Source organism: Athene noctua, chromosome 2 (genome assembly GCF_965140245.1).
Source record: "Athene noctua chromosome 2, bAthNoc1.hap1.1, whole genome shotgun sequence".
Taxonomy (NCBI): Eukaryota; Metazoa; Chordata; class Aves; order Strigiformes; family Strigidae; genus Athene; species Athene noctua.
In genome coordinates this window covers 113941715-113964998 of record NC_134038.1, presented here as the reverse complement: position 1 = coordinate 113964998, position 23284 = coordinate 113941715, and positions in this window count along the sequence as shown.

Genomic DNA, 23284 nt, shown 5'->3' with positions numbered 1-23284 from the left:
AGGGTCCAAGATAACTGACTTTTGTTAGATAATTTTCACATCAGCCCAGCTCAATACAATTATGTATTCTGGTGTCTTCCACCAGTTGCACAAGAACTTGATGGAGGTGCAGTTCTGTTACTGTTCTCCCTCGACCACATCCCAGGTACAGGTGTACCAGTCTGTCAGGAGGTGATGGTCTGTTATAACTATTCCCAAATGACAGGAAGAGCAGAAGCCAGGCTCGTCAAAGAGGTGCCTTAACACTCTGGTTTACTGCCTTTAGCAGTCCTTACCTCCCCAGGTTGGTATGTGGCCAGGAGGGAGATTGGGCTTGGAATCACACCAAGCACTGAGTGGCCCAACAAGGAGAGTGCCTTGGAAGGAATTGCACCACCAAAGGCAAAGACATGAAATGTGCTGCTAATCAATCTGACCTTCTGTCTCTGATACCTTGGCAAAGCATGATTCAGTCTCTGTGCATATCTATCCCAAATAGAATGTCACCCTGCAAATTATGGTTATTTTTAACGTAGAGCAGTTCCCAGCTGTGTTTTCACCATGCTGCCCATCAAATGGTTAATTTGGCACACTCAGAGTTGGTATAGATAAAGGAATGGGGGTGGGAAAAGGGGGTCAGAGGCTGCTTGAACCAGAAAGACAGACTTACCACACTGTGCCCATGTGTGGTGATAGTATATGATCCTACCTGTGGCCTTTCAGAGGAACTACAAGTTGGGTTGTCTTAGAGCAGGAGCAATTGGCAAAGTATGAATGTTATTAAATTTTAGTAGCTTGAAGAGGAGGGACTGAAGAATGAAAGATAAGAGTGTGCCAATATTTCATGTTTAAAATCTGCAGTGTATTAATAATTTAGACTCCTACCAAGAAACGGAATAAGTTCCAGGTGTAGACACCCTGTAATGCACAGTGATGAAATATAATTTATATTCATCTTTTGCAGCTCTATACTGTCTCAAACAAGTGTGTCAAAGTGCTTGAAAAATATCAGCTAATAAATTCTCCCAGTTTATTAGCTTGATAGAATTAATCATGTTTTTTTCAGGAGGAAAACTAAATATTTCAGATATGCTTAGTTGATACAGGAAGTTTGCCACGGTCCAGGATATTATCCAGACCTTCTGAATCCCAGCCCTTCTGTTTAGCTATGAATTCAGCTTTCCTTAGACTTGACTTTTTTTGAGCCACATCTCATATTCTGAAATCGCCTTCTACCCTACCAAAGTTTTAATTCAAAAAGGGTTAAAGGTATGATTTTGGGGTGGATTTAGGAACTTTTAGTGAAAATATGCATGGAGACAAGCCTCAAATTTACTAGCAGACAGTCTGGCTTGACACCAATAAGGAAGAGACAACATGGGAAATTCAGGAATAGACATTTTTGAAAGTCTTAATTTGACATGTTGCAGGGTTGCATGTAAATTGTATTAAGATGAAGCATGCTGTCATTAACACAATCTACTCCTTTTCTGGATGACAACAAGGTCAAATCAGCCATTTGTCTGCCAGTTTTCTCCTTTTCAAGAAATATGTGCAAGTTTACTAAAACCCTTGTAAACTGCCCTGGGCTATTCTTGTGAAATCATTCTGGAGGTGATAGTCTGTGAAATGTGATTTTCTTGAGATCTGAAAAATTCTTATTCTCTCCTTAACTGCTATCCGAGTATCGACATGATGGAGTCTCTCAAATCCCACATTATTCAGAGCTTTGGAAAACAAGACTGTAACGTTGCAAATCTATCTGTACTCCAGACTGCAGCTACCCCAGAATCCCCTCTATATTAGGCTTCCTGATCTTTTACTTCTAATTCTATCTCATTTTTTCAAATGTTAATTAATCTAGATTATTTTCCACTAAAGCTTATGCTTGTGTTTAAAAACTCTACAAATGTTTTGAGTTTTATGATATGCTTCTTAGAATTCAAAGATCTAGACAGATACATCCCAAATCCTTGCTGACCGAAATGCTGGGGTTTCAACCCCAAGCCTCACATTAAGGCTGACATATGGGTGATTCCCACAGCCCTTCACAAAGGGGGGGTGAGTTTCCCTTTAGGCTTCCCTCCAGGGTGCAGCCGGCCTGGCAGGTAGAGCCATTGGGTAAATGAGCCCCAGGCGTCACACATTAAGTAACCAAAGGTCAGGGGTCCCACTTAGGGATAAAAGCTGGGACCACTTGCAGGCAGGGGTAGTGTCTGTCTGTGAGGTGGATGCACTGTGCAGAGTTCTCTGTTGGGGAAGGATCTCCTGCCTCCCTGAGACTGGGCTACAGTCAAGTCTGGCTTTTCTAAACATGAGTTGTGTAAGGATTCAGTATGTGGCTTCCTTGGTCTTATGTATTTGGCTTGTTGACTCAGTTGTCTCCTGTCCCTTCTATGGGAGACTGCATTTCACCATTTATTCCACCCACTGTTGGTCGTGCGGTGGTGTTGTTGGGGTCAGTGGGATTGATGTCAATTATGTATAATCTGTCTGATTTGTTTGTACCCCCAGTGCTCACCCATGTGCTGACCCTTTTGTATCAAATACAATTTGGTTATTGGTTCATCTTTATGCTGGCTGTATCCCTTATGCTAGGCCTAATAATTGGCAAAGCACTGACTCAGTCCTATCCTGCTCTTTTAGCACCTTTTTAAAGATAAGATTAGTATTTCCTGGGCACAGGTTACTATATATGTATAAAGCATTCCACTTGGAAACCTGCATTTTCCCCAATCACTTCTTATTTGTACAGGAAATAACCTTAACAAACAGCTTCTGGGACTGCAAATTCTTCTTCAGAGTAGTAGTGGCTGTTCGTAGTCAATGATGTGATTAATACACCAGTCATTTTTTCATTCTTTTTCATAGAAACATAGAAATGTTGTTGGAAAAAAACCCTCTGGATCCCCAGTACCCCTCTCAGAGGGAAACTGTTGTCACCCTGGATGATGACAACTTTAGCTTTGCCTAACCAAGTCAAGTCTTGGAAGCTCCAAGGGGAGCAGTTCAGTTCATAGTCAATGTCAGTAGTAGTAGCCCTCTGCTCAGTGGGCTTCCATCTCATGTTATGTTTAATCCCATTTCTAACATTTTGATCCTCAGGTGCCATGTAACTATATTTACACAACAAATCCCTCTATAAGGATGATTTTTCTTGACCTTGTCATCAGCAGGCTTCATTAGTAAATTTCTACATTTCTTGACCAAGGTCTTATGCCTTTAATTCATGATTACTGTTAAACAAGATTAGTCTCAAGACTGATTCCTGAGGAATTCCTCTGATATCTCCCTCCACCCTAAATAGGATTGCCTGCCACTTCATCTTTTTTCTGCACTACATATACTATCTCAATCCTCTCTGCCTAACTGACATTTTTAGACGGTCACATGCCAGATGTTTTGCACCAATTCAAATGCATAGAGCACTCTTTGCCTAGGATATAGGATTTTCCAGCACAGTTAGCCATGGCAAACTCATATTTGATTTCCTTCCATTTTCTATTCATTCCATTCCTTAAGTTACTTTATGCTTAAAAAAAAAAGTGTTTTAAAAGCTTTGCATCCCATTTAAGTTACAGTAATGTTGTAGATGTTTGAATGATGTCCTTTTCTTCCATGCATACAGCTACAATGCCTGCTGTTCTCTGGACATGTGATACAAGTTTGGTGCTTTGGACTATATTGTGTGCCAGTTGGTGACATGAATTTGTAGCTGGCATTTTAATGGCCATGGACTGATTCCTGTTCTGATTAATTAATTCAATCAATTTAATGGAGTTATTCAAATCTGTTTCACAGAAACATGTATGGCTACATGCTGGTAACTATTTCAATGACTAGAAGTGTATTTGTGTTTCTTTTCTGGCCAGAAACAGGCCATTTTTTAAGACTAAAGCTCCAAGTTCATGTTTATAGAAACCCTTGGAGGTGTCCCTGAAATGCGTACTGTTGTAAAGGAGGGCAGAGCTAGTTTACAAGTTCCTATGCAGCTATGGCAATGGGAGCATTTTGCTGGAATACTTGTGTTGCAATGTTTCTGACCTTGTGATGCTGTAATATCTTCCATGTCTTCCCCTATTTCCATCCACTTTGAGGATTTTCAGGGTCCTGTGACAGCATCATGACTAGTCCCACATTTCCACCCAAAAGCCACTCAGTTTATCTACCAGCCCTCCTGGCAGTCCCAGTGGGCTGTCCTAGCATGCAAGCGCACTCAGATGATTTGCTGGCTGAGTGCAGCTTGAAAACAGTCATCATAATTTTTGAAAGTTCAGGTTATCATTTTAAAAGTTAATTAAAATAAGATTTGAATGTCAACTTGAACTGGAAGAACAGTGCAGAGGACTTGGCAAGCTGTCTGTGAAAGGGATGTGTTCCAGCCTGAGGAAAGCAGGAGTTCATCGTTAAAGACTTGGTAAATAATGACCTGCTCATAAAGAATAAAAATGGAAGTAGAATAGCTTGGAAACTCATGAGCATTTTGAAATGGCAGGAGCCATGTTACCTGGCATATGAAATACATTTAAATTACTATAAATGTTGTGGATCAGTGATCACTAAACTGCACACTGGAAGGAAACTAGTGATATAAAAAGTACTGAGAAAAGCCAGAACTGAACATTAGTAATTTTCTTCATAAAAAGCAAGTTTCCATGACTCATTCATATACTACCAATTATATGTGTTTAGAGGCTGAATTTTAAGATTAAAATAGTCAACTAAATTTAACTGTGCCATTATCTTTATGTTCTTGCAGAAATATTTTGCCCTGGCAATTGCAGAGAACAGCAAAGTGATTGTGAGCATAGGTTATGATAACATCCACCCATAAATTGCATTTACTGCTTATATAAACCTATGGATAACATTGAGGGTTTCTTCATTCTTCTAAATATTTGCTTGCTGAGGCGACACTGTTTAATTCCCATGTCCAAAGACCTTTATTTTTACATACGCGTTTTTAGTCTTTTCATAAAGACGTTATTTACATGCAGTGTGAACAGAACTTCTTAATGTCCTGGACTACAATGTTTAGAGATTATTGAAGCCATTCCAGCTCAGTTAGGCATGATGATTTTCACTTCCTGTCTTGGTTTGTGTTCACCTGTGAATAACTTATTTAACAATAAGAACATAAAAACTGTATCAATCCAGACATAAGACCAAGTGATTAGTCTGTCTCTGCCAGGAATTTGTGGTGGATGCAGGGAGAAAAGTGATAGGAAGAAAACTATGCATAAATTATTTTGATAAAAATATTCTTTCATGCATGTTGGAGTTTACAGTAGTCTGGGAATATCTTGAGTCAGTTTCATCCAACAACTGCTTACTCCTTAGTATTGACTGTTAGGTTTGTCCTCTATGAATTGGACTGAACACAGTTTTATCTTTTTGACTGACATAGCATCCTCAGAGTCTGAGTACTACAATTTCACTATGCATTGTCTGAAAAAGTAATTAGATTTATTTTAACATTGTAACCTAATAATTTGTTATGACAAGTTGTGAATAATGCTTTCCTTGTTGTCCCATTTGTGAGTTGACTCTAGGGTACCTCTCTGCAGTCATCACTCTTCTAAACCAGGAGGTGCTAGGATATTGTCCTGGTTTTGGCTGGGACAAAGTTAATTTTTCTTCATAGAAGCCTGTAGGGTGCTGCTTTGGATTTGTGACCAAAACAATGTTGATAACAGGCCAATGTTTACCTATTGCTGAGTGGTACTTACACAGAGTCAAGGCCTTCTCTGCTTCTCACAGCACCCTGCCAGCAAGGAGGCTGGGGGAGCATATGTTGGACCAATGACCCCAGCTGACCAAAGGGACATCGTAGACCATATGGCATCATGCTCAGTAATAGCAGCTGGGCGGAGAAGGAAGGGGGGGACATTCAGAGTGATGGTGTTTGTCTTCCCAAGTAACTGTTACCTGTGATGGAGCCCTGCTTTCCTGGAGATGGCTGAACACCTGCTCACCGATGGGAAGCAGTGAATGAATTCCTTGTTTTGCTTTGCTTGTGTGCACAGGTTGGCTTTACAGATTATCCTGTCTTTATCTTAATTGAGAAGCTTTCTCACTTTTATCTTTCTGCTTCTCTTCCCCTTCCCACTGTGGGAGAGTGAGTGAGCATCTGTGTGGGGCTGAGCTGTCTGTCGGGGTTAACGTGCAACAGCTATTTAATCTGTCCCAATACAGTAGGTGCTCCATCCCTCTGATCATGTTCTTTTTCCCCTCTTTGTGTTATCTCTTTGTTGCATCCTTTTTCCAATAGGAATCAGAACTGCACACAGCAATAAAGTGGGTACGCCATTGATTTCTACAACTTAGTGATGATTTCTGTTTGTTAAGAAATACATCTTAAAGAAACTTAAAGATCCTTACTTAATGTTCTCTTTGACTTTTGAGTAATACTGAGCACCAAGACATCATTTTCATGCAATTAGCTAAAGGCACCTCTGTAGTTATGGTTCATGTAGATGTGGCTGTAGCCAGATATACATACAGCTAGGGGTTTTATTTCCCATCTGCGATCTTCTGTCAGGAGTAACTTCCAGACTAAAACTGACTGAAAGCAAAATGAACTTCAGAAAAGGATACATCAGAAATTTATGAACCCCATCCATAATTTTTTTTTTCAGAACACCCTACCTTGAAAGCTTTGCAGCACAGAAGTCCTATGGATTTGCATGAAATATTTGAGAAAAAAAAAGTTGTTGAATCTGAATCTGAATCCTTTTATCAGCAAGATATTATTTTTCTGTAATATTTGGTCTCTTTTTTCATTATATGGCATAGCAGGAGTATTTTGAGTTGATTGAAAAGTGATTTATAATCAGTGGAAAACAACATAAAAAGCTGAATTTAATATGCATTTCTCTTCACATCCATTTCCCAGTGAGCCTCTCACTTCTTTTCTCATGTGGTTTTGCCCTGTCTTGGGAAACACTGCAATTACAGTCAAGTAAAATAAATTCAGCCCTTAATTAGAATAATTTAATTCCTAAGGAAATGGAAAAAACAAACAAACAAACAAACAAAACCCACAAAAACCCCAAACCAATAACTAAAACCAGTTACTTTAGCTACAGATTTTTGGTGTGACTATGTTTGGAGACCTTATAATGGAATTCCTCTTCCTTCAATAGAAATGGTTTTATCCAAATGAATTTAAAAGAGAAATCTTAATTCTCAAATATTAGCTGTGAGTCCTTTCATCTAATAGTCATGATTGAAAATGGCTGAGAGATGGAGAGGAATTTCAGTTACAAGCCAGTAATTCTTTTTAGATATTAGATATCAGAACAGTTTATAAAATGGAAAAATATGAACAGGTGAATAATCTCATGGAATTTATGTTAATTAAATCAGGTGAATAAAAATATTCTAATGAAGGTTTTTTCTAGAGACACACAGATTAAATAGTTGTTAGTGTTTTAAACCTAACAGAAATCTGCTACTTCTCTCTTTAAAAATATACAGTTATTAATAACAGGTAATAAATTAAGGCGATGTCTTCTCTTCAGAAACATCTGAGAGCCTAAAGCAAGTCTTCCCAAACTCAGTTTAACTGAATGACATGATCAGTCTGAGAAATATTATGGCACATATGTGTCTGTGCTTGCTTCCCCTCTCTGCCAGGTCCTGATGTGTCTTGAGCAGTTACCTTTGGAGTCACTGAGCTGCAAGAGCCAGCACTGATGCAGATAAGGAGATACTTCTTAAATGACTGTTATTTTGACTAAACAGAATCTGTGACACCCTTGTTACAGATTCTTTCATTGCTTTTTGTTCTTCCTCTATTTAGTACTGATTTGATTGTCATTCCAACACACATGTCTTATAGTTTCTCTGGTTTTGGCTTTTTCATAATTGCAGTGCATGTATATATGATACTTCTTAATTTCAGAACTTGTTAAAACAAACCTGCAATGATGAAAAGGTCATTTTTCTGCAGGAGTACTGAGAGGGAGGAATATAGATGTTCATTTCACCTTTTTATATAGATAGCATAACAGTTCATAGAATTTTATTTGGGGACACTTCAGTCATTTGTTGCTGTTAGTTAACTGTTGCATATTTTGCCATTGCACCTGCAACAATTCAACTTTTAGCAAGGTGAGATTTTAGTACTGTACACTCAAGTGACTTTAAATTCTCTGACACAAAACATTCTATTTCTTCTTTGCTTTTGCAGTAAATATTTCTTTCAAAACCCACATTTTAAGGAGATAATGAGTTATTTTTCTCTAGAGTATTCCCCAGCCCATGGATAAGAAGCATGGCACTCAGGTCAGCATTTCTCAGAGGAAGTCTGTCTTGCTTGCAGTCCCTGAAGGCCCTGACTTCATACAACACTGTGGCCATGGAAACGTTTTGTCATTGGGTTCATCTCAGACATAAATGATTTGATGCTGTCGGTGAAGCAGGGTTTTGATTTTCTCTGCACTGTATGATTTTATAATGCCCTTGCCAGTCTGATGACAACCCTCAAGGCAACTTTCAACTGGCAGTTTTAATTTATCCTTTATTCACTTGACTCTGAGGTACTTCTTTCATTTCTGTGGGGTTTAGCAGTGGCTGAATTGTGTGAAACAAATCTGAATGCTTTATTGATGTCTTTTTGAGGTTATCTGGAAATCCCCTGGTGCTCTTAGTCTTTTTAATATTTCATTTTTAAATAAAGTCTTTAAATCTTGAAAAATATCAATTAAAAACACTTTCTTCCTACCTGCCCCTGAAGTCCTTGTCTCCAGGCAGAGGGTCAGGGCCCTGAAGTCTGACAGCTCCCAGTGGAGGGGATCTGGGGGCCACAGGAGCAGGCAGGGCCCACCACCCCCTGACAGAAAAGCTGGGGGGACAGCAGGGTCAGCCCCAGCCCCGGGCATTGGGCCCATCCCTGGGGATGGGGACAGCCAGGAGCCTCTCTCCACAGCCAAGGGACAAGGACACCCTCATCCCTGGGCAGCAGTAGCAAAACCCCTGACACGGGGCTGCTCTCAGAGCCATGACAGCCAGTTTCTTCTGGATTTAGTAAGGATTATTCTTCAACAATGCCAGATAATAAATTTCCCTCAATATAAATTATTTGTAGTATTCTTCATTAAGACCCACTCACAGCGTTCAAGGACAATTCTCAGTTGCCCATTAATCACGTATTATGCACATAGCAAGAGTTCCTGTGCATGGGTTTGCTTGATGGTTTCCATCAAAATGCAGCAAGTTTGTGAACATATTCTCAACAGATGTTTATCTATGAATATTAGCACATGATTACTCCAAAAGAGATCTGTGAAATGCCTCATCTGCTGAGTACTTCAGTGAACTGACTCAGGGCATAAATTGTCAGAGTAAATCCACTCAGATAAATCCAAATCTGCTTGCTTTGACAGATTTTTAAGAAAGTCTGTATTTGTGCAGTGTCTTGCAGTCTGCAGTTGTGTTTGTCGTGTGCCGTTTGTAGAGCAGGTAATTAAATTGCTTTGTGGATAGTCTCAAAATTCACTCAATGAGCTTAAAACAAAGCTTGTTTTTATGATCGTTTCATATCTCAGCATTAATAAGATTACTGTCAGAGGAAACATCAAGGGAAGAAAAAAACATAATTAAATTTTGAAATTATTTCATTATCTACCCAAAGAGGAGGATTGTTAATCTCCCATTCAGTAGCTCATACGTAAACTGATGCATCCCAGCAATAAAAATCCCAGTAAAACACATAAATTTGTTGGGACACTAAGGATAACTGATGATGAAGATCTATGCAATGCCAGCTAAGTTGCTGCTGGGTTGCTACAAAGCTATTTAATTTAATGTCACAATATCCCTGGTTCAGTGTATTCAGTGAATTAGTATTGAGTTAGTTCAAATTACAAGGAAGTGCCTCAGAAGCCAAGCAGCATAAGATAATTACCATTATGTGCTGACAGAATAATCTCATTTTTTTCATAGACCTTGACTAAGCAAATCACTTATGTGCCTGCTTCTCTGGCAAAACGTTTACATTTGATTAAGAATCCCATACACATGAAGCATGTGCCTGATATACAGTATGACCAGTCATCATTTTTTTTTCAAGAGATTTAAATAGACTTTGGATCAAGTCCCAGACTGCAGTCGTCTAGTTCCTTACAACACTCTTAACTTATAAGAACATGAAAAGGTCCTGAAATTTTGTTTTGTAAGAGCTACATAACAGAGTGAAGAGAGGGCATGCAACACTCCATGAGGTTAAGTATTAGTGTGTTATTCCTGGTCCTGCAAAATATTACAATATATTGCTAAAAATATTATCTTCCATTGGTTCTATTTTCCATTTTTTGTACTCATGATTCAGTACTAAAAATAACACTCAACAACAGGCTGAAGTGTTCTTTGGCCACAAATGTTCAGTGTAGATGTCACTCAAACTGGGATTTTTTTCAAGCAGACTGTAGAAGTCAACTCATAGTTATAATGCCCACTTCCATGTATGCTAGTGCACGGTTTACATATACAAATAGCCACTTGTATAGCTTACATCATTCAAGGTTGAAGGCCTTTGAAAATGCCACCTTCATAGAGCCTAAAATGAAAGAATAATCAGAGTTGCAGAATGACATCAAGAGCTTTTCACTAATAGTAACTGTGGTATTGCATTCCTACCGCATTCAGATAACAAATGAAAATTATTTCCTTTGTTACCCTTCACATGAGATGTGTTGCTGACACAATACTGAGTGCATGTGTGACAAGTAATTTCACACACAGCAGTCATTTAAGAGTCCATTTATTTAATCTTGGTGAGTAGTAAAACCCACATCCTTATGCTGCTGAATTCAATTGATTTCATTTGTCTGTTCATCTTGCTGCTTTTATGTTTGAGATTTTTGACATCCACAGAAATGGATGTCTTTAGGCAAGGTGCGCCATTTAGTATTCTGCAGTGAAATAGCACTGACCTACATATATGTCAGCAATAGCATAAGGAACACTATAAAAACATCAGAAGTTAATTTCCTCCAAATTTTGTTTAATGAGTTATTTGAAAATCATAGAATCATGGAATGGTTTGGGTTGGAAGGGACCTTAAAGACCATCTAGTCCCAACCCCCCTGCCAAGGGCAGGGACACCTTCCACTAGCCCAGGTTGCTCAAAGCCCCGTCCAACCTGGCCTTGAACACTGCCAGGGAGGGGCAGCCACAGCTCTGGGCAACCTGTGCCAGTGCCTCACCACCCCCACAGTAAAGAATTTCTTTCTTATATCTAATTTAAATCTCTTTCAGTTTAAGTCCATTACCCCTTGTTCATGCCCTTTTAAAAAGTCCCTCCCCATCTCTCCCGTAGCCCCCTTTAAGTACTGGAAGGCTGCTAAAAAGTCTCCCATGAGCCTTCTTTTCTCCAGGCTGAACAACCCCAACTCCCTCAGCCTGGCCTCACAGGGGAGGTGCTCCAGCCCCCTGATCATCTTCATGGCCTCCTCTGGACACACTTGAGCAGATCCATGTCCTTCTTATGCTGGGGAACCCAGAGCTGGACACAGTCCTCCAGGTGGGGTCTCATGAGAGCAGAGGGGGAGAATCACCTCCTTCAACCTGCTGGTCACATTTCTCTTGATGCAGCCCAGGACACAGTTGGCTTTCTGGGCTGAGAGAGCACAGATGCTGGCTCATAGTCAGTTTTCCATTCACCAACACCCCCAAGTCCTTCTCTGCAGGGCTGTTCTCAATTCACTCACAGCCCAGCCTGAATTTGTTCTTGGGATTGCCTCAACCCATCTGCAGGACCTTGTACTTGGCCTTGTTGACCTTCATGAGGTTTGCACGAGCCCACCTCTCAAGCCTGTCCAGGTCCTTCTGGATGTCCCATCCCTTCCCTCCAGCATGTCAGCTGCACCACACAGCGTGGTGTTGTTGACACACCTAGCTGAGGGTGCACTCAATCCCACTGTCCATGTCACCCAGAAAGATGTTAAACAGCACCAGTTCCAATACTTACCCCTGAAGAATAGCACATATTACTGGTCTCCACTGGGACATCAAGCCGTTGATCACAACATTTTGAGTGTGACCATTCAGCCAATTCCTTATTCACAAAGTGCTCCACCCACCAAATCCAATTTAAAGACAAGGATGTTATGTGGGACAGTGTCAAATGCACTGCACAAGTCCAGGTATCAAAATGTTTGCTATATTGTTGGTAAAGGCTTATGTGTGTGTGAAATGCTTCTTTACTCAGTTCTGGTCTTTTTTATGGACACTGTGAGGCTGTCTGTCAGCTCTTATTAACATCTACACTAAAGGTTTTGTATTTCTTAGTTTTGAAGCTTTATAATTTACAAGGAAAATGGACCTTTGACATTTTTCTGCAGAATGGACTATAATCAAATAAGATGAGCAGTATAGTTTAATGCAATATACTTATACTTGGTATTAAATGCCTCTTGGTTAATATGCTAACAAGCACTCCATGCAGTCTTAGAACAGTGACAGAGATAAGAAATTGTATCCATAGCAGCAATTCACTGAAAACAGTCTCTATTTCTACTTACTGTCTATTGTAAGGAAACTGCATAAAATGTTCTGCTCAGCAGGGAGGAAAGAAACTAGTATCACACTTGCTTGTTAATAGGAAAGTGGAATGATTAATCATTAAAGAACAAAATGTAATATAGTTTGTGAGAACAGTGATGCTATCAGTAAGAACAACACAGAGGGCACCTACACAAGTTACAAACCCATGTTAAACAATATTGGGGATTATGGCGTTTGGGATAAAAATCAAGACTGAATTCCTAATAGTTTTCAGATCTGTTGTTTTTCAGTTTTCTAACTTCTGTGTAAGTATCTTGAGGTACAAACAACATCTTGTACCACCTCTGAAACTAAACTTTCAAACATTTTTATTGATATTTATTCCCTCTTTAAAAGAGTGGGTTTACCCTGCAGTCACAACGTTCAAATGATCTTATTCATCTTGCCACTTTACTCAGCTGTTCAGTCCTAGAAACATATTTCAATACCATACTGTTAATGTGTCTTTTGGTTTTGTCTTTTCATTACTCCTTTCAATCAGATAGAGTGTTCTATTTCTGCAATGGCAGACCAAACACACAGAAACCACAGGCTCTTAGAGAAGTAGCAGAAGCTATGCCAAACCAGTAACTTTTAGCGCAAGAATGCAGGTTGTTAATTTAGTTCTTTAGGTTGGAATCATGAAGATGCTTCCTTACTCTTTAACCTAAACTGGAGACTGGGATGTGAATCACCTTCTGAGAAGCTGCTTTCAAATAGCCATCTAGAGAGAGGGAGTCTTCTGTTCTTATTCTCTGCAAGAAAATTTTCTCATTTCCATTTGAAAGGCACAAAGGCTAATAGAGAAAATAAGATGGAGATTTATGTTTTAGAAGTTATTGGAGCTCCAGTCCTGACTCCCACTGCTGTTGATGGTTTTTGTACTAAAGATCATTGACTAAAAAAAAAAAAAATAGGTGATTAGGTGTCACCATACCCCTAGCCCCTTCTCCCAGAAAGACTGCTCATCAACAAGCATCACTTCAGTTCCTATTTTGTGACTCTCCCTTTTCATTTCAGTCTAATGGCTTAGCTTCACTAAGAGGGATGAAGAGCTGCCACGTTTTCTGACCTGATCTTAGTCTTTAACCAAGAGAAAGATAGCAATTATGTATGTGACTGAATCGTCTAAATAATTGTTAATTAAAATCAAGTCTGTGCTGTACAAAATAGATTTCCAGTGTTGCACAATTACAGTCTCTTCTGTAGTTGGCCAGGGACAGGAATGTCAGTAAGACTATGACTCTAAGACTGTCTCAATTCTGTTGTCCTCATGAAAAAAGGAATCCCTGGACTTATATTTTTGTTCATGGAGCGTTATAGATCTTCAAAGAAATTCTGTGTTTATTAATATGCATTGGTCTCGTTTCCATCCTCCAATTTTTACTGAGTTCTTTCACACACAGGACCACCATGTCTAGAACAATGACATCTGCAGTTGGATAGAACACATCACAGGGTTTAGAGCAGGTACTAGCTTGGACATGTGGAGTCTCCAAAGCATGGGAAGACATCTTCACTATATATATATTTATATATACATTCATATATATATATTCACTATATTGATCTGGTGCATGCTTAAGAGAGTAGTTTAAATTCTAGCAGCCTGGGAACTGGTCCTGTTATCTATCTGAAAAGATAGAGTACTGTCAGTAAGTTTACAATGAAACAGACATATCTTAGTTGTAATATTCTCTGGGAAAACACTTCAAAGAGATAATTCCTGGAAGAAGAGCATGAAGTCACAGGCAATAAATCCAGCTGATGTTTATAAAATATGTAGAGTTTTGAAACAACTGAATAAAATATGCTCACAGAAAATCAGACAGAAAGAAGACCTTTTGTTCTTGGCCTCATAGTTTGTTTGGCAGTCCAAATGAAATGTGGGGTGAGGGACACTCCCACTGTACCAAGGGCAGAAGGCAAACATTTCACTAGTATAGGAGTGGACTGTCCGGAGTCATGTCTAGGGTATAGAGCAAGGAGAAGATGAGGAAGTGAATAATTGTTTTTTTCTGTGGCCAACAGCACTTCTCAGTGTTCCTGAGTAGTTCATTACGCACCAGGTCCTTTGTGAAGATGTAGATATTCCTAAAGGTTTTCCATTAATGAAGTCTGGAGCAAAATTTTGCCTATTGTGTCCATCTGAGGACTGAAAGGTCACTCTCTGCCCATATACAACTGCAGACTGAGACCTGGCAGGTCCCAAAGGAGTGAGAGATCACCAAAAGGTGCTGCTCAATGAGCCAAGGCTTGTTGTAGACCAGAGTGACAAAACAGATTTTTCTCATTTTGTCCGTACTGGATGTATGGAATCAAAACATTGTGACTGTAACTATAAGACACCAGCCATGGGAATGCTTTTCATTACAGCCTTTCATAGGGATCTTCTTTCTGAAGATCTTTTATCTGTTGCTGGCTCTGAGGCTGTCTAGGCAAGTGGTCAGCTTTCAAAATTGTTGTTTCACCATGTTCTTTTGTTGTTTTTTTTTGGTTGATTGGTTTTTAACTGCAGAAATCTTTATGGTTCTTAATAACCTGAAAATAAAAATTTAGTTTGATCACTACCAGGCAAGCCACATCTCCTGGTTAAAAGTTAGAACTTTTTTGATCAAGCCATTTGGCAAGGAGTCTGATATTGATACTGGAGAGTCATAAATGTTATCAGATGCCAGTGGATGACTGGGGCTCCAGAGATAAAACTCATCCTTCCAGATACATAGGTACCACTGATGATAGGAAGACCCTTTAGAGAAGATGGTAGCTGAGATGTGTATTAAATCACAAAAAAGTTCTGATGGAATGTTCAAATTGCAACATATGATCAATAACTATGTTGCAGTGGACTCCAACCTGCACCTCTCTGAACCCTGCCACCTCTTTTCCCCAGAACACCCAACAGGCAACTCATGTGCTCTACTTGAATCAGGACACCCCATGCTTAGCAAGGATGTTAGCACATGCCCTATAGTGATGGGATAAAGCCTATTATCCATCAAGGCCGTGCAAATTTCTGTGCATTGAAGTAAAATATCAATATCTCAAATATAGTTTCCATAAACATCTACAAAAATACCCGTCTTTAAGCTCCTAATGCAGAATGCTGTTCTACTTCTAATTATACATGTGTATATATTACTGTATATTCACAATATACACACATACACTCCCTTTAACAATAGAAAAACACCACCTACATGCAACAGATGGTTCTTAATTCCTTTCTGTTTAGTAAAATATCTGTTTAATTAAATTGTAAAGCCTTTCGAGACATAATTTCTTCAAGACAAAAAAACAGGTTGCAGCATAGTCTCTAATAATTAATGGAAATATTAATAATGCAGCATCTTTGATAGCAGAAAAAGAATTTGACCTAATAATCAGCTGTAATTAAATGAAGGGCCACATAGGAGATTTTGTCTTGGAAATCACTTTTACGCAGAAAACAGACGAAGTCAAGAAATCAAGAGAAATTCAGCACACAGCTCACAAGTCAAGAATGTTTTCTGCAGTAATCAGTGATAAATGTTTCTTCAGAGATATCTATCTCTGCAGGAAGGAAAAACATCTAATGAAATATATGCTGCTGTGCAGAAAATTAACAAGTGAATGAATTCACTGAGAACATGCCATATATAAAAATGAGTCAGCATACTGATACATCAATACCATGGTATAGGCATTAGCATAAATATATGAGAAAAGAAAGAATTTGTCAATTATATCCACACTGAACTTTAAAAAAAAAATATCCCAGAAAGATAATTAGGAAGTTTTTTCCAGTTCTAGAGAGTTCTGCCTTGTCATTTTTTTTATTTTTTTATTTTTTTTACTTTTAATTTGTCTTACTTAATTTGACTGGTTTTGTAAATAGATCATAGAATCATGGAATGATGAACCTTCTGTAAGAAACCTCAAGAAATCAGCTGACTTGCAACCTCTGTCCTCAAGGATCAACTCAATCTAAACCATTACTTCAGCATTGTAGTGGCATGAATACTGAAGGGTCTTTCCTGATAAACCTTGCTAAACAATTTCTGAAGCATATTTCCTCATCTGTATTAAAACCTTCAATTAACAGAAATTCATAGAGTCACTGGGCAGCATGCTTAGCAGCTTTTTTCTTTTTATTCTGAAGTGTTCAATATTTTTCAGGCTATTAGTCCCCTGATAAACTATTTTCTGCTATAATGGTGATAGGAGTTTACACTCAAAAATGACTGTTTGCCATTAAATTACATTTAGGGAGTCCAGTGTACAGTTCATTTTTACTTCATTCTGAATTTTTATAGAAATACCATGTGGCAACTGCAGTAGAGTAGATGGAAACCCTTTCATAAATCATGCCATACTGTCATCCCACAATAGTTCCCAGGACATCATAGTTCTGCTTGCTTTTTAAAACCTCAGTAGAAGAGGGAAAAAGAGAACAAATGATATAATCTTAAATTTCTCACTGATTAATTACTGTCACTGACATTTACATGACAATCTTTTCATATATTCCAGTTTCCTAAACACATGACTGTGTGAAAAAAATAACTTAAATAATCATTAGATCATTACTGGCATTCAAAGAGAAGGAATTAAAAATGTCATCGCACCGCTTATCCCATAAGTAAAGTACTCAAAAGCTGAGTACAGTTTTATGAGGGCTGAACAGTATCTTGCGGTTAGTATGCTTTTCTGACAACGAAATATAAAAGAACAGCCCTGTTACAGTCAGAGATATCCTCATGTTTTGCACGAATATGTTCTGTTTCACTGCCATAGCTTGACTATTCTCTAATTTAAAGTAAACTAGTCAGTGCCTTCTTAATGACTGTTCTCTGTTTGTTATACTTTACAGCTTGCTTTTGGATGTAACAACCATATCATATATCTCCCAGAGCACTTGAAGAAACACCACACTTCCCATGCAGTCTTCCAGAGTACACAACTCTGTAGGCACAAGCTGAGGACACATTTTGTCTTTTTGCTTCCTTCACTCTGTTTTGAGGATTTCCCTTCAGAGTTAGAGCTCAGCTAGTCAGTACCACCAACTCACCCACTGGCTTTTCCTCTGCACCAAAGATGCTCCATGCATTTGCTGTCTCATGCTCGTGTAGAGATAATATTTGCATTTTACATTGATTATCATCAGCAGTTTATGCTGGGAAAAATTGCTCCACTGGGTAGCATTTACTATAATTTCAAGTAATATTAAATACTAATTTCTGCATTGTGCTTTTCCTCTGGTTTTCTGTCATATGCTTATTTAAAGATACAAGAAATAGTGCTCACTTGGGGAGATGACAGCTTCCAACATTTTTCATGACTGATGACAGAAAGCAAAGAGAAATTTACATTTGTATATTTTGCCTACCAGAGAGAGCAGAAAGACACTTTTGCTATTACTGGTGAGAGCAGAGTTGTTTTCAACTGGCTCTGCTCCCGCCACTGACCGCACGCACTGCTGCTCCCTCTGACATAGGGTCTGGGCTAGGATTACCATGCTTCATGCTCAGGGTCACTCTCTGTAGTTGGGGTAAACTCAGCCATGCGTATTTCTTCCCAGCTCTGAGTGCAAAAGCCCAAGCCCAACCTGACAAATTTAGCACACGTAGAAGGATCCTTGTGAGTGCCCTAAATCTCAGATTAAATCTGAACCTGAGTTCTTTGGAATGCTAATTGTGTGAATAGTAAATGAAGCCGGGCTTTACAGTATTATTTACTATTTACTAGGTCTGCACGTACATTTAACCAATGGTGTGAGTATATTGGAGAGGAAGAGGAACAGAGTCCGGTCTGAGTAAGTCTGAACATGATGTCAACAAGATTAGTGCAGTTTGGAATAAGAAAGCATTAAAGAAATCTTTTCCAAAGATGGAGTTACCCTCCTTTCTCTCATAAGTTTTAAATTTTGTGTCTCCTTCATCTACTGAGGTGATAATTACTTGGGATGGCTATCAGAAGTTGAGCACTGATTCTTTTAGACAGTGCTCCTTTCTCCGGAAAGTAGCTGCATCCATCCTAACAGCATACTCCAGTGTCATTAAGGACAACAGCTCACTGAGAAATGACCATTCTGCCTAGTAGCAAATCTTCCATTTCCTTTGTTATTCATAGAGCTTCTTTCCACTGTGGCCAAGAACTGTGTGTTCAGCCATGAACACACAGTGCAGGCCTGCAGGAAGGGGAAGATGCATAATTTATGTTGCGAGCCAGCACAGTGTCTTGCACACTCTAAACCAAGCACTTCCTATTTCATCACTTCAGCCAATTCCACAGCTGGAGAGGGTTTCTGTCCCATTGCATATAAGCCTCCTTTGCATATTTCAAAGTCTTAGTCCTAAAGCAGAATTTTATTACTTAAAGGAAAATAAAAATTTCCTTCATGCTATCAGCAATCTCAAGCTAAACGTCTTTTCTTTTTCAGGCAGTTTCAGAGTATGAGTGCTAGCCCAGAAAGGGAAGGATATAGTTCTTGTTCCAGGTACAAAATCAAATAATCAGAGAAATTCTGCCCTCATCTTCAACAGCAATTAATCTTTGGGAGGACATGAGCATCTGATTTTCCTCATTGCTCTGTTATACCGGCTGTCACTTCAGCCCCCAGCTGTGGTATGTGTAACCCTTCTTTGTTGCTCGGAGATGCTAGTTACAGCTGTGAGTCTGATCACTCAGTGGAAGACATTCAGATTAAATGCGGACATGTTGAATTTCAGTCTGTCTTTCTAAGGCTGTGATACCTGAAAGATACTGTGAGTACTTAGGCCAGAAAATAAATCAGGATTTAATGGTAGACAAAATAACTGAAAGACTGGTCCTTTTTCCACAGCAGGAGCAAATAACACCACACAAACTGATGCCGTGGAAGTTTCTTGCTGGAAGGGAACAGTAAAAAGACAGATAAAAAACCCAGGATAATTATTTTATGAATTGTCTTTTAAATAATAATATATTAAGTGGTGCTGTATTACTGGCAGTGGGTCAGTCCATGACAGATTTGTTTTGCTCTGTACTCAGTGAGAGTTCTGATAGGAATAGTTAATGGCATTTTGAAATAATTTTATTTTCAGTGCAAGTCATTTTACATTTTCATTCCCTTTATACAGCTTAATTTATTTAAGAATAGCTGTTGCTGTAGTACAGCATTTTTCTCTGGACATTTCACAATGTTCTAGACAAATGAGAAACTTTAGAGGAGAGAAATGAAATAACAAAACTTTTAAAACCCTCAGCCTCTTAGAAGAAATTGGAAAAGTTATCTTTATTCATTCTAGAATAGGGGTCACAGAAACATGATAATAGTCTTCATATACATGCAAGGATTGTTACAGATATGATAATCCATGTTATTCCATTTCCACCAATGTAAACCATGACAGAATCAACTTCATTTGCAGTCAGAGGAGTCTGGGATAGGAGAGTATGTGTGCTGTAGGAACTGATAAATCCTACAATAGGTCACCAAGGGAGATTAAAGAATCTGCAACATGTAAATATATATTAAGATTTATGTCTTGGATTATACACTATGTGTGCATGTTTTATACATATACCTGCTAATGATGTGCTGGTCTTACAGATGCAAAATGGGTTAATGAAACAGCAGGCTTTTCCCAGTCCTTCTGTCCATGATTTATTTGAATTTATAATAGGGAATCTCAAAACAGAATCCAGCCCACTTAGCAGTTAGAAAGGCACATAAATCCTAATAAGTGTTCTAGGGAAGATTTCTAGCTTTCACTGTCTAACAGTGTCAATATCTAGGCAGATGCTGAGTGACCAAGAAATCAGCTTGCTGTTTTTTTAAGCAACATAAAGGTATGAAAAGGTCTATGCTGCACTTTCTATAACATTCACTCTAATCTAATTGCTCTAATTAGATCTAATGGAAAGGTTAAGAAGGGCAGGTTGCTTTTCCTAAACTGAAAGGGCCGAGTCATCCCTTGGTTTCCCAGCTATCAGTTGGGACAACAATGGGCATGTCATAGAGTAGAAAATGACCCCTGGAGTAGCATCTTCTCTCTCTATTGTGCCAAGTTACCTCAGAAAGTTAAAACTGAAATATTACCACCACTGAATTTGATGGGAATTTTTCCACTACCTTCATCAGAACCAAGGTTTTCCTTTCACATCTGGGTTGAATACCTTCCAGAATGGAGGATGTTTAGCTGTGAACTGTCTGCAATAACTCCATCACTTTCAACTGTGGGAACACAGCCTTGCTTTAAACTAAAGTGATACTCTGAATCTCTGTAGTCTGTAAAAGCTCATCTGACAAAACATGACAGCTGTGAAGTGCTTTCACTGCTTGAGATAGGGAATACCAGGCCCATACACTATACCATCAGGTTCTTGTTTTAAATGTAACCAAGCCAAATTTTGTAGGGAGTGACTTCATTTGGAATAACTTCAGAAAGTCAGCGGGAGCTAAAAAGCCCTGAAGATCCTCCTTAGCTCCCTTACTGTCCCTTAATCTGCTCATTAAAATTACACAGCAGCTCTATGCAGGTTTATATACTTGTCTCATCCCCTCTCATTTCCTAGTACCTGCAGCTCTCCACTGTGGAATCACCCCTGACAGATGACCCAACCTGGGTCTCATCCACCCCATATACTGCAAAGATGCATCCCTTAAAATAGTAACGCTATGTACCACACCTACTGCCTCCACCACACACCTATCTTCCTTACACATGTGAACTAATGATTCGTGCATGAGACAAAGGTAGTTTCCTTCATTGGATATCGATTAGTTTGATCGATCCTCAATACAAAACATGCTGCCTAGCACTAAGCATGTCACTGACCTTTCATTCTTTACTTGGCAATCTTTTCAGGATTTCATCCAGCTTTTTCCTTTCTTACCAATTCCAGATGTCCCAGAGCTTGGAAACAAGAATGCTTTCTAAAATGTGCAGCTTAATCAAATAACTTCTGAGACTGGAGAAATACTGCAGTATTCATCTATTGACATTCTGACTTTCTTAAACCTTTCTAAGGATCTGGCATCAGAAGACATCTGTTCCATTCAGTTGCACTCAGACAGATAGTAATCACTGTCAAATTCAGTAAGTACCTACAATCTTTTCTTCGACAGTCCTCGCCATTGTGGTATGAAAGGGAATATTTGAAAAGATTAATCCTTACTCTAAGACTCCCCAAGATGCTGTGAGATGCTCAGAAGGTAGACTAACACTATTTTTCTTGCAATAGTCTCAGGAATATTTTACTGACTCATTTTCACATTTAAGCTTTCTATGGTCTAGTACCTATCCTAACCATAATCTCTTCTATGCTGTTTGAGCTCCTGACTTCTGCCTAAACTAATATGTCTGCATGCTGTGATGTAAACCTTAATCACTCTAAACTTCCTTTCCCATTACTTACCATTGCGTATTAGGATGTTCATAGCCATTGCATTATTCTCTTGAATAGCCCTCCTTAAAGTCTATCTCCATTATGATTACTGTAGATAATTTAACAAGAGTTATACAGATGGAGTCACCATATGTTATTTATTAATTGGTGTTCTAATAATTTGAGGTACAGACATTGTTTATGAGGTATGAGATTATATTTTTATAATTAAATATAATAAACCTTCAAAAGTCAGCTTGGCAAAGTAGTGGCTCAATGATGGAAATTACTAAACAGAAATACATGATATCAAGTGAAACAAGTTAAGATAAAACTGAAAACAGCAGTTTGATGGATAAAAATAACCATCCAGGGCTCTAGTAGATATGTCAAGGGTAGAACAAAGGAGGAGGAACAGAAACTGAGCCAAGTTAATAGGAAAGTATTGCTGCTGGTGCTGGTTAGCAACAACAGATGTAAGACACCTTGATAAAGATATTTTGAAAATAGCCAGACACGATAAAATAATATAGAAAGGTTTTTTTCATTTTAAAGTGGTTACTGCACTTTTGAATTATAAAAGAATGACCAAAAAAGTCCTAAAGAAATATCTTGCAGGACACGTATGAGTTATGAGGTCACCTGGTTCTTAACCAAAAACTGAGAAACCCAGAAAAGATAAAACCCCCACCAAAAAATTTAAGCTAGCCTTTCCATTCCTTTGCCATAACAAGAAAAACATAATTGAATCAATAAGAGGAAAAGTTATTGAATTTGCACACTTCACTCTTTCATATTTCTCTGCTTGACCTTATTGCATTTTCCCCTGGGATGTCCTGTATTCATCAGAAACTGAGCTACTACTGTTTGGTGCTGCTCCATCTCCACAGAGCTGCTGAGCCAGCACTTGTTATTTACTTACCTTAACTGCAAAGTGAAATGAGTTAGCTTAAACCACCTGGCTCATCTCAGCACCTTTGGGACAGTCCAAAAGTCAGTAAAAAGTTAGAGAAGATTAAATTTGCTTTGCTACTTGCAGCTGAGGATGTAATGTGAATAGTTCCTCTGATGCAAGGACTCTCCACACGCTTAGCATTTATGACTTCCCATATTTGTTTGAAAAGAGGTGTATGCTTAGACCATTTTTCATATGTGAGCTCATGTTTTTAACCCCAAGAGTTGACCGGTATTGTTTCTCCTTTGAAGAGTCTGCATGAAGTGCCACCATGACTGCCAACAGTAAGATAATGAGAGGAAGCTTATCAGAAGACTTCAGCATGGGAAAAATTATGCATAGTTAACTGGTCTGTTCTGTCATGATGACACACAACCAGTTTTGCACCAAGACTGTGGTCTCCTTACTGTCCTTGTAAAATACATCACACTCAGGCTCCTTTCTGACACA